The following is a 13,583-nucleotide window of genomic DNA, read 5'->3' on the forward strand; positions in this document are numbered from 1 at the left end:
CATCCTATCAGGAAAGCACTTCACAGCAGGAGTTACTGAAGCTGAGTTTTGAATACCGGGTTCTATCATAACTTTGACCAAAGGTGCTTGAATCTACACTATGATTTGACCTTCACAACAACCCAGATGACAGGCTGGGGTTTGAAAGACAAGAACCTGCTCAGCCAAATACAAACCATTTAGAAAACTCTCTTTATCCGTTCTTCAGTTGAGGAACATCTAGGTGGTTTCCAGTTTCTGGCTATTATGAATGAAGCTGCTATGAGCACGGTTGCGCAAGTGTCCTTGCAGCACATGCCCTCAGCTGTTAAAAACAATGACATCATGAAGTCTGCAAACAGCTGGATGGAGCTAGGAAAGACCATCCTGAGCGAGGTACCCCAGACCCAGAAAGACAGACGTGGTATGTGCTCAGTTATAAGTAGACACTAGCTATTAAGTAAAGGTTGGCCATGGGACAATCCACAGACCCAGAGAGGCTAAGTAACAAGGAAGGCTCAAAGGGGATGGGTGCATAAATCTCCCTGGGAATGGGAAATAGAGTAGATTTTGTGGGTGGAATGGCGTCTGGGAGGGTGGGCATAAGAAGGATCAAGCAGGGGGTAGGGTGGGGGAGAGTACTGGGAGAGACAACTAGAATTAGGGGGATATTTGGGGGTGACGTAGAAAAAAACATTAAAAGAACAGAGAGCTTGTTCTAGCCCTCCACTTTGAGCCAACTTCACTGAGCAACTGAAGGCAATGACTGTTCTTCCCCTGGAAAGGTCCTAGGAACTGACCATGACCACAGCTTTTAGAAACAAGGATCACTGCATGGGAGCTACTGACAGGATGAGATGGCACGCTGGACAACAGCCTAACTGCCAAATTCACAATTGTGCCCCGGGCAAAGGAGAAGCATTGTGCGTGCCATCAAAGGGTAAACAAGCAAAAAAAGTATGGGCAGAAACTTTATCTGAATAAAAACAAACAAACAAACACCCAACTGCTTTTAGAGGCGCTTCCAGGAATGAACCTGGTCCCAGTCAAGAATGCAAAAAGGGAGCCCCCGTTACTTATCTGCCCTAAGCGCACACCCTGTCTGGAGACTGTAGGTGAGGGTGTGACCAGAACTCCAGTTTTCATCCCTTCTGAGGAACCACTTTAAAACTGGATCTCTAGGCTTTCCTGGTTTAAATATATATATATTCCCTAGTTTCAGTGCGTCTCCTAAGTGATTTTATATGTTTACAGGTTTTTCTTATATTTAAGTATGTGTATACATAAGTGCTGCAAGGGGAAAGGGTATGTATAGATCCCCTGGAGCTGGAGATAGCAGTGATGATATGTGAGCCACCTGATGTGGGTACTGGGTACAGAACTGATCCTCAGCAAGACAGCTACGTGCTCTTAACCACCAATTATGTAGCATTAACTAATTAACTCTCCAGCCATCCCTAAATGACTGTGTGGTTACCTTTTCAAAGGAAGGAATGTTACAGTAGCCCAGATAAGGCCATTTAAAGGAAAGATATTTCTGCGGGCAGGATGAAAATGTAACAAGAAGTATATTTTGCTGGTCAATTCCTTAGCTAAGAGACCATGGCTAAGGGAGGGTGGGTTATATATTAAGCAAGCCCTGTTAAAGAGACGGGAGGAATAATTATCCCTTTGAGATAATATATTTTTTCTACCTAGAAATCCTGTCACTGGTGAAGTTAAATCTGGAGCTGCAGCCATGGGTCTGGGGAACATCTGTCCACTATTCTGAATTATTCATAGAAGAATAACTTTTTCCTTTTCTCCTTTTTATCTTTGTCCTTTCTCCAGACACTTGACAAAGCTTGGGCAGGCTTTTCTGGACACTCTGGACTCTTCTCCTTTCTTTGTATGTTATTATTCTCCCACCTCAGCCCCAACCCACCCCCTAACCCTCTGCTTCCTCGACATGGCTGCCTATAAAAGGCTCATCTGTGTCTCTGACTCTTCTCCAACTCCCTCCTCTGGGAAGCGCTGAGATTTATAGATAGTTACCTTGCTACCTAAACTTTCTTTTAAACTCTAACAAAATGGTCCTTGAGCTTTCTTCGGCATCTATTCTTTAATTCTTTTATTAACTAGACTAAGAGCCCTGAAAGTGGTGCCAACTTCCTTGATAACAGATGGCTCCCCTGGTGGAACTCCCCAAAATTTCCAGTGACAAAATAACACTAATAATTCAGAAAAGACTAATTCTTGGTAAGTAACATCTATGGACTGTTAGGCACCGGCTATGTGTCTGACAGCTTGTATTCATAAACTCAGCCATCCTCATAGTAACCCTGAGGTAGTACCACAGGGGTACATCAGTTCACAGGAGAATAACTTGAGGCTCAGTTGCATGGTGACACACACCACCATCTTTAAATTTTGTCCCTGGAAGGCATGGCTGATAGAATGTTCTAGGGGCCCATGTCTTGTCTTAGTGCCCTCTTCTAACTCCAGTTCTACTCTGCATCCTGTTGGCTGTGAGTTGGAGAAACTCCTCGCCCATGTGTCCCTAACACCATGATGTTATATGCAAATGTACGAGCTGAGCCCTCTGAAACCCTGAGCCTATCTGGCATTTTGTCACAGCAATGGGTGAAGTAACTAGTACACCCAGGGCACTGAGCAAAGCCAGGCCCTGCAATCTAGCTGGACTCCCAACTTGGGAAGACTTAAAGCACTATCATGAGATTTTACCTGTTTTATTTGGCTTGTCTCCCAAAATGATAGATTTTACTTTACTACTTACTAATCAATTATAAACGAGAAGAAATGTGTCTGAAGGCTATGCTGTAACTAGAAGTGGTACTGTAGAATGACCCACAAACAGAAATATATCTGTTTAATAAGCTATTGATGATTACCTATATAATTAATTAGTAGTTGATATGTTTGAGAAATGTACAGATTTCTGTGGCACTGGGACTTCAGCTTAAAAATGGTCTTGACATTTTTATTTTTTTAGTGTATTAAACATCAATAAAGGTCATTAAGGCAGCCACCTATAATACATACTAAATATGACATCCACACTTATATAAAGTAAGTGTTAAGCCAGAGATAATTATTCATCCTCTATAAGCCCTGTCAATGGCATACATGCTGCCTGAATGCTAATGTAAATGAAATCAATTAAACTAGTATTTTTAGGGGAGTGAGTCTTGGGGCAATCAAGTGCTTGAAGACACAAATAGTCAAGTATGACAGTTTGCAGTGGAGTAAGAGACAGATATAGAGTTAGGAGAGGGACCCTCCATAGACCAGAGGAGAGAATAAGGACAAAGCTCTGGCCTTTCTTTTCCGTTTATATGGAGTGAAATGCCATCAGAAAAATCAAGGTCATCATTAGTTTGACTTAAGTGTTTGGCTCATATTCTTTAAACTCAAATATTAAAAGCTTTCAAGATAGAAATAAGTTCCACCTCCCACAACCAGGACCCCCAGGAACCAGGCATGGGCACCTCAATCCTGTTCTGTGTTCTTCAGGCTTCTAGGCAGTGGTGGAGACGCCTGCTGGTTACCAGCTTCTCCAAGGGACAGAATGGAAATGAGAATCCAGGTGGCATATTCCTGCCACTGTCCCTCATGCACACTTGCAAAGCTTCTCATTTAAAATGGGCCCAGAGCATTGCTGAAGGCAGCCTGGGGGAGGGCTCCTCGTGAAGCATGTGGCCATTGCTGGCCTGAGACTACTGTGTTAACTAACATCCTTTGGACAGCTGTCTAGCTATCTGTGCATCTGGGTGACTCAGATGCTGAGAGAGGATTCTTTGAGTTGCTCATTTGGGAAAAGGGTTGACTTAGCCTTCACCCCATCAAGACAAACCGCAGTCTTACTTATTTCCTACCCAGGGTTAGAACCACAGAAGCCTTCAGCAGCATGTGACCTGGGCCAGTCTTGTTGTCTTACAAGAACCTCAAGGTCAGCGAAGGCTGGAAGTGTTCCTGCAGTGACAGAGAGATTGGGCAACAGAGCTCAAGCCCAGGCTTCAGCCCAGGTGAGCTGGGTTTTGTTTTTTTATTGTTTTGTTTTGTTTTTTTCCTATACAGCTAAGCACATCTTCAATAGGCCTTTTGTAGCAGAGTGTTAAATTCTGCTACAGAGTTTAGCTGTATTGAAGTATACCATTCTGTTCAAAAGAAATAAATAGAATAAGCTTATTTTTTTCTGAACAAGTAAAATAATTTCAAATGCTCAAGCCCAAGGAGATCATATCTGTGAAATTTACTTTGAATTTCATAACTTACTTTAGAAATGATCCAATACAACCTGACAATATCTTTAAAAGATCAGTTGTAATCACAAAGTTAATTTTATTCCTAAAGTAGAAAGGCTTAACCTTAGAAATAAAATATAATTCAACCGATAACAAGTTTTAAAAAATTAGCTGCTTGAATGTGGAAAAACCCTTTGATAAAACTAACATCTACTCCCAATTAAAAGTACCAGGAACAGAAGGGACCCGTTCAACCTGAAACAACACAGTTGTGGAAAAGCTACAGTGCACACTGTCCCCAGTGCTGGAAAATGGACGGTTTCTACACAAGGGCAAGAGCAAGGGAAGGCATTTGTCATTACCACTTCCATTCAATGTTGTCGAAGGCTAAGCCAAGGGAGGATCTAAGCAGTGCAGTAAGGTAAGGAAAAGAAACAAGATTTTAGAAGAAATAAAGAGAAGCTGTACTTGTATACAACGTGGTTATCTGTGTCAAAAGTCTGATGGAATCTACAAAAAAATCTACTGGAACTACTGTATAGGGTTAGTAAGGTTGAAAGGTACAAAAATTGATAGATCTCTTTTACTCAAGTGTGTGTGTGTGTGTGTGTGTGTGGTTTTGTATGTGCGTATGTGTGTATAGAAGTATGTGTGTGTTCTTGTGGGGGTGCACATGTGTATATGTATGTATACAGATATGTGGGTATGTGTGTTTTTGTAGAGGGTTCATGTGCATGTAGATATGCAGAGAGTGTGTATGGGTATATGTATGCAGGTTTGTGCACTCTTATAGAGGGTGCACATGTATGTGTCTATGAGTTGAATATATGTGAGTGTATAAGTGTATGGTGTGTGCATTCTTGTAGAGGATGCACTTGCATGTGTATGTGTATGGAGTGGATGTGTGTGTACATATGTGTGGATGTATGCTCTCTTGTAGAGGGTATACATGTATGTATATGTACAATGAAAATGAGAAATTGGTAGTGGATATCTTCCTCTATTTTTTGCCACCTTGTTTTTGGAGACAAAGTTTCTCACTGAATCTGAAACTCACTGAGTAGACTAGAACATCTGGCCATCAAGCCTCCAAGATCTCATGTTTCTGCCTACCCAGTATTGGATTACATGTGCACACAGCCATGCCTGGCTTTTTATGTAGGAGCTAGGAATTGAACCTCAGGTCCTGATATCATGGGCAGCATACTGGAGTCTACAAGATATTTCTGACAGAAATTAATGATGATCTAAATGGACATAGACATATACATTGTTCAAGAGCTAAAAGACTTGAATTAACCTATAAATGCAGTGTATTCCCAGTCAAAATCCCAATAGCGGTTTAAAAAAATCAATCAACAATCTGATTCTACAATTTATGAGAAACCCAAAGGACCTAGACTAGCCAAAATTAATCTGACTTAAACTATAGTAATTGTCTATCTTATAGTAATATATATTATAATATTAGTATCAGGAAACACTAGTATTTTGATGGAACACAACAGAGCCCAGAAATTGGACCAGAGCTGAGTTCTACCCTTATACAAAGGCAGTGAGCACACATGGTACAGCCTTTTCAACAAATGCTGCTGGAAACCAGAGTCACAGGCAAACAAACCTAATCCACACCTTACAACTGATATAAAAATCAACCAAAAGTAGATCATAGACCTAAATATAGGAAGGTGGTTTCAAACCTTGTTTCAAAATAACTTATTTAAGTTAAAGGTTTTTTTTAAATGTTTACAGTTTCTAGAAGAAAACATAGTTCCAGGACAGCCAGGGCTACACAGAGAAACCCTGTCTTGAAAAACCAAAAAAGAAAAAGAAAAGGAAACATGGACGACTGTCTCTAAGACTTTGGGTTAAGCAACAGTTCTTGGATATAAACTAAAAGCATCACCCACAGGAGAGCAGGTGAGGGCAGTGACGGGGTGCAGGGTGTAAAGGCACTCGCTGACAAGCCTGGAGATCTGAGAGTAATACCCAGGAACCCCATGGTGGAAGGAAGGAGAGAATCAACTCCAGCAAGCTGTCCTCTTGCCTTCAAGGCACATGTATGCCCTCCCCTTTAATCAACTGAAGAATCAATTAATATGAACCATGTTAAAGATCAATTGATAAAGACTTTACACTTCATAAATTAAAAACTCTTTGAAAGACACAATTCAAAAATTAAATAATAAGAAACAGATTGCAAAAAATATTTAAAAGGCGTGTACTTGATTAAAAATAAAACGTTAACCAGGCAGTGGTGGTGCACGCCTTTAATCCCAGCACTTGGGAGGCAGAGGCAGGTAGATATCTGAGTACGAGGCCAGCCTGGTCTACAGAGTGAGTTCCAGGACAGCCAGGGCTACAAAGAGAAACCCTGTCTCGAAAAAAAAAACCCCAAAACCAAAAACCAAACAAACAAACAAAAAACAAAACAAAACAAAAAACCCACAAAAAACAAAAAGCAAAAAAACCCCAACAACCTTATATGTCGAATATTTAAGGAACTTGAAAAACTCAACAATAAGAAAGACAAACCCCACTGAAAATGGGTAAGAGACCTGACCAGACATTTACCAAAGAAGACAGAACCAGTAGACAGGCACATAAAAACAGTACTCAGTATCATTAGCCATAAAGAAAACAAGCTACAGCCACAGTCTGCATCTCACAGAATGGCTCTAACTTAAGAGACCGACGAGAAACAGACATCAGACAAGGTTGTAGAGAAATGAAATTTCTACATGCTGGTTTTAGAAATGTAAAATAAAAAAATATATGCTTTGTAAAATCAGCATCTTAAAACATTGACATAGGGGCTGGAGAGAAGGCCCAGCAATTAAGAGCACTGGCTGTTCTTCCAGAGGACTGGGGTTCAATTCCTAACACCCACATAGTAATTACAAGGACTTTGACACCCTCTTCTGGCCTCCATGGGCACTGAATGCACATGGTGCATATACACACACATACATACATACATAATACATACATACACACACACACACACATATATATATACATATATATATATATATATATACATACAGCCCAATACTCGTACATATAAAAATACATATTTTTAAAAAATAAAAGTTATAACATGTCCTTGCTGTTTTACTCAATAATTCCACTCCTAGGTTTTACCCAAGAGAAAATAAAGTGTGTGTTCATAGAACTGGTTGTACAGAAATGCTGCCAGGCACTGTGATACATGCTTATAATCCCAGCACTTGGAAGGTGGAGTCAGGATGGTGGAGAGAGCAAAGTTTTTGCAGCTAGGAAGTGTAGAGCCAGCCTGGCCAATATGAAACACGCTGTTTCTAAACAGATGATTTTTAAAAAAATGTTCATAGCAGTTTTATTTGTGATAGCCTAAAACTGAAGCAACACAAATGTTCAACAACAAATCAGTATTTAAACAAGTTGCAGTACAGAAGATGGGATACTGCTTCGTATCAGAAGAACTAAACTGTTGCTATATAAGCAAATCCGATCGATGTGTTTGCATCTTAGTGAGTGTAACACCAAAGCATGAGGAGTGGACAGAGCCTACATCAGGTAAGTATCACACTGAGCTCTTTCCAAAGCAACACTCTTCTCAAAGAAGGAAGCGTACACATACTCATGTACGGGTTGACCCTCTGCTGAGCAGGCTCAGTTGTAAGTCATAACTGAAGGTAGTAGACACATTTTTGTATGTTTTAAACCTCGAGGATATGATCTTATATTTAAAGGTTAAAATGGTGGACAAGTGTGCTCTGAGACTGCTTAGTTTTCAAGTTTTGGCTGAAAATAAAGGAAAGGGCAGTTTGAAGTTACAATAAAGTAGGAGTTTGCCACTAAAGACACCTACCTCATCTCCCACCTAACATGTAACAACATGAATTATGCTTGAATTATGCTGAGTAGATCTATGCCCAAAAATATACATTCCATATGTGGTGGTCATCTTTAATTGTCAACTCGACACAACTTAGAATCACATGGAGGAGGTTTTGATGGGGGATTTCTACATTGAGTCAGCCTATGGGCATGTTTAGGTTGTCTTAATAAAGTTAATTGATGTGGAAAGAGCCAGCCCACTGTGGGTGGTATCATTCCCCAGGCAGGGGTTTCTGAACAATACAATAGTGGAGAAATCAAACTGAGCACACTCAAGCAAGCAAGTGAGCATGGTGTGTCCAAATAAAATAAAACAAAAATCATAACATATTCTTGCTGTTTTTCTCAATAATTCCACTCCTAGGTATTTATCCAAGAGAAAATAAAACATATGTTCATGGGAACAGTTGTACAGAAATGCTGCTAGGCAGTGTGATACATGCCTGTAATCCCAGCACTTGGGAGGTAGAAGCAGGATGGTAGGGAGGTCAAAGTCCTCTGCAGCTAGTAAGTGTAGAGCCAACCTGGCCAGTGGGCCACCCTTGTTTGAGAAGGGTGTTGCTTTGGAAAGAACTCAGAACTTCTTGCCTGATGTAAGTAGCAAGGTTCTCTCCACTCCTTCACACTTTGGCTCTGCTCTCACCAAGATGGAAACACATTACACTTGCTTACATGGTGACAGTTTGTTGCTGTTGTCTTGTTTTGTGGTTTTTGTCTTTTATAGAGAGCAGTATTCCATCTTCAGCTCATCACTGTAGATGTGACCTGCTCACTCTAGTTCTTTCTGCCATGACTAACCCACACGATGGACTATACTCGGAAATTGTGAGCTAAAGTAATCCCTTTTCTTTCCTAAATTGTTTCTTGTCCAGGTTATTTTATCACAGCAACATAATGAAACTGGGACCCTGTTTTAATTCCATTTATATAGACATTCTGTTTATTCTAAAAGATGCAGAAATGAATGATCGTGACAGAAGACAGATAGCCAGGTGCCTGGGGTTGGGTGGAGCTGTGGGAAAGGCTAGGAAGTTTGGATTATCAAAGGTTGCCATTATTCCTATGCCTCTAGGATAAGGGACATGCTTTCTTCATTGCAATTATAATTTCATTTTGGTATGCATATCAAACCTTTCAAACCTTTCAATACTTCAAATGTCAATGATTTTGTGTTCAATTTGCTGTTGACAAAAATAATATACATAAAAGAAAATCAATCTAAAATTACTTAAAATGTATTCTGAGACCCTAGTTTCCACAGATTTAAAAGTTCTGAAGCGGTTAGTGAAGCGCACACTTGAGCTTTTAGGGCAGAGGCTTTGTTTCATGACTGAAACTGGATATATATGAGGATGATAATTCAATAGCCGCTAGTGTGATATATTCTGACAGGTGTTTGGGAAATGATAAACTATCCTTCAGCTCATATCTACCCTCTCTCCTTCTTTTCATTTCCCCTTATCACTCTGCAATGAAAATGGGTAAGAGAGTAAGGATGGTGTTATTAAAAATGACACAATTATGTATATAATATATCATAAAGACAATATAATAGCTTCAACCTCTATGTCAAGTGGCTTTTTGAATTTGAGTCTCATAGAAAGAAACTTCATTTTACAAATTAGAAATCTCAGGTACGAAATGAAATTAAATTGTTTTCTCTGGTCACATAGATAGGGTTGGATGACTCTTACAAAATACCCAGGGGCTCAGCAGTTAAAAGTTCTCTGCTTCTCTTGCAGAGAATCTCTTGTTATGTTTCCAGCACCTATGTGGCAACGCATGACCATCTATGACTCCAGTTCCAGAAGATCTGATAACCTCTCATCTCAACGCCAAAGGTACCAGGTATGCACACAGTGCATATGTATATGTATATATACACATGCAGTATTATATACATATGATATTAATACAACATGTATATGTATGCAGATATATACATGTGGTATTATACAAACATGTACAAATATATATTAGTATTATACATATAAAATAAGTAAACCCAGGGGCTGAAGTTCATGGTTCAATAGATAAAGTATGAGGACCTAGGTTCAGATCATCTTCACTTATGTGAAGTCCGACATGGGAATATGTACATGTAATCCCATGTACATGGCAATCCTATGGCAACATGGATGGTGGAGACAGGAGAGTTCTAGGACTCTAATTGGCCAGCTCACCTGGTATACACAGTGACAGACAATAAGAGACCCTACCCCCAACAATGTGAAGGTGAGGACCAACACCCAAAATTGTCCTCTAACTTCCACACAAGGGCCACTCATAGCTAAACCCCATTCTCTCCACACACACACACACACACACACACACACACACACACACACACACGTCAAAATAAATCCCACTCAAAAAGTGTTTTTGTTTTTGTTTTTCGAGACAGGGTTTCTCTGTATAGCCCTGGCTGTCCTGGAACTCACTTTGTAGACCAGGCTGGCCTCGAACTCAGAAAACCGCCTGCCTCTGCCTCCCGAGTGCCCGACGTGGTGGCACATGCCTTTAATCCCACTCAAAATTTGTGCTGTCTGTCACTCAGTGGTAGAATGCTGTCTTGTAGGTGTGAGACCCTCGTCTCCATCCCGACCTTCCCCAGGGAAAAGAACACTCGATGCCCACCTCTGAAAGCACAGAAAAAAGATGTGGGTCATGATCTGGGTGACGTGCCAGACCTACTAGTTCCCTCTGACGCTGCAGATCCACAGGCCACGTTCTGATCAGTCCTGCCGCTCATCTGTGCGACCACACCCAGTCTGTGCTTAAAAGAACTAACGCAGCATCCGCATCCCCATCAGCACACATCAAAAAAAGAGAAAGTGAAACAACACAGGACAACTCACCAGGAGGAGTACTGGGAAGCAATCTGGATCCTAATTTTAGAATTTGGGGTTGAGGGGGGAGCAGACAGAGTAGCTCAGCGGGTAAAGATTGTTGCTGCCAAGCCTGATACCCAAGTTGGATCTCTAGAACCCACATGGTAGAAGAAGAAGAAAAGTAATTTCCACAGACTGCCCTCTGATCTCCATCCCTGGGCTGATGGTCCTGGGTTCTGTAAGAAGGCAGACAAAGCAAGCCTTAAGGAGCCAGGAGGGCCTGTGTCCTCCCCTCCACAAAACAAATAAAAGCAAGCAAGCAAACAAACAAACAAAAAAACCAAAAAACTTTAAAAGAGTAACATTGCCCTGAGTCAGGTCAGGTGTTTTCAAATCAACCACATCAGAATAACTACATTCAAATTGTTGAAAGTCAACTGTAACGTCCTACAACCAGAAACACTAGAAAAGGTCATGAAAAAACTAATCCTAAACCCAGTGCCAAGCGGTCAGCGCGTTGGCACAGTCTACGGATTGCCGTACCAGTGGAGAACAAGAGTGAAAAAATCCGAAGGGAAGTTCAAAGTGCCTTTCCCAAAAGAAGGGTCAGCACCTTGTTGTCGGTGCTGAAAGATCCTATAGCAGAGATGAGAAGATCTGCTCTGATTGAGCAGAGACAAAAAAAGGCTTGAAAGAAATGAGTTTGAAGGGGACAGTGAGCCATTCAGATGTCTCTGCACTTTCTGCCATTATCAAAGATGGGATCCCTCTGAGATTGCTAAAATTTGGAAGAATTAGGACAGTTTGCATTGTACGCTGTCCTTGCTGTCGATGATGCCACACAGCAGATGTGAAAGCTATTTTTTGTTTAAGATTAAACTTTTTGTAGTGCTGGGAAATCTAACTTGCTAACCTTTAAATTGTATATTGGATGTGCGACAATCGGATTTATGTGAATGACTTAAATTTACCCAAAAAACGAGTCAAAGTATTCTGTGGAGTTTAGAAGCCTCAAGCTGTGAGGCCCAGGGATGAGGAATAATGGAAATAGAATTTGGAGTGTACTTTCTAATTTGCAGAAATTTGTAATAAAGGCATTTTTGTTAGCTTGAAAAAAAGGAAAGCCAACTGTAGCAGCATTGTCAGGTCAGCATGCATAAGAAGAAGCAGGATTCACACCAGTTACACAGGATGACTGCAAATTTCAGGTCAGCCTGGGCTACACAGCAAGATTCTTGTGAATGCAGGAAAGCATTCTGCATTATGTTACATTTCTAGACCTCTTCTTTACTCTCTCTCTCTCTCCCTCTCCCCTCCTCCTCTCTCTCTCTCTCTCTCTCTCTCTCTCTCTCTCTCTCTCTCTCTCTCTCTCTCTCTCTCTCATGTTTGTGGTGTATAGATGTGTATTAGTTTGTATGTGTTCAGGCCCAGGTGAACATGTGTGCACACAGAGGCCATAGGTTGATGTCTGGTGTCTTCCTCTACCCGTCTGGGCTGGCTAGTTTTATGCCAACTCGACTCAAGCCAGGAGTTATCCGAAAGGAAGAATCCTCAGCTGAGAAAACGCCTCCACAAGATCCAGCTGTAAGACATTTTCTTAGTGACTGATGGGGTGGTACCATCCCTGGGCTGATGGTCCTGGGTTCAATAAGAAGGCAGACTAAGCAAGCTGTGAGGAGCAAGCTAGTGAGCTTGCTTGCCCCGCCCTCCCCCCCTCCATGGCCTCCGCATCAGCTCCTGCCTCCAGGTTCCTGCCGTGCTTGAGTTCCTGTCCTGATTTCCTTCAATGATGAACAGTGATGTGGAAGGGTAAGCCAAACAAACCCTTTCCTCCCCAACTTGCTTTTGTTCTTGGTGTTTCATTGCAGCAATAGCAACCCCAGCTAGACACACCCATCTTCCTTTTTGAGGCCTCTAAGTGAACCTGGCTCCTCCTGCACCCTTCCTTTCTGCCCAGTGTCCAGCACACTTACCTGGGTGCTGACATTCGAAACATCGGTCCTTATGCTCGCGCTTCAAGTGCTTTTAGCCTGCTCCTATGCAGCCCAGAGTAGACTTCAACTCACAGAAATCCTCCTGCCTCAACCCTCTTTTCACTTTTTAATTTTGAGTCAGGGTCTCACTGCATCGCCAGGGTGGCACTGCAGTCGTCCTGTAGCTCAGGCAGGGCTTAAACTTGAGACCCCCCCTCCCCCAGTCTCAAGCTTGCAAGTAGCTGGGATTACAAATGTGTACCACCAGAGCCTGCCTGAGACTCATGTTAATTCACGTAGGATGGAGAGGTGGCCTTGGGATCTCTTTTTGTAAGTCACTGTATTACGTAGGAGAATCAAGGCCCACGGTGTCAAGGTTGACCATCAGTGAAGATTGCCAGGTTTCTTGACTCCTAGTGCCTCAAGTCTCCTTGTGGTAGATACCACCAACGGCATCGTCACCTATTAAGACTCGTTCTCTGATTTGCTGCCCTGGCCTGTTTTCTGCCACTTTGGTATTTTAATACCAGCTAATGTCAGGCTCGGGTGTAGCTCAGCTGTAAAATGCTTGCCCAGCCTGCACAAAGCCCTTGGTTTGCTCCCATGATAGCATATGCCTGCAATCTCCACACTAGAAGGTGGAGCCATTAGTATCCAGGTTCGAGCTCTAGGTC

General features: G+C 41.7%; 1 protein-coding gene and 1 pseudogene across 4 annotated transcripts in view; one reads left to right on the forward strand and one right to left on the reverse strand.

Moving 5' to 3' along the window:
• Dmgdh (dimethylglycine dehydrogenase) overlaps positions 1 to 13,583 on the reverse strand; it is an 85,466-nt gene that overhangs the window by 19,354 nt on the left and 52,529 nt on the right. The gene's annotated exons all lie outside the window — the stretch shown is intronic.
• LOC147000873 (developmental pluripotency-associated protein 3 pseudogene) lies at positions 247 to 11,734 on the forward strand (annotated as a pseudogene).

Source organism: Mus caroli, unplaced genomic scaffold (genome assembly GCF_978045245.1).
Source record: "Mus caroli unplaced genomic scaffold, Mus_caroli_1 scaffold_15, whole genome shotgun sequence".
NCBI lineage: Eukaryota > Metazoa > Chordata > Mammalia > Rodentia > Muridae > Mus > Mus caroli.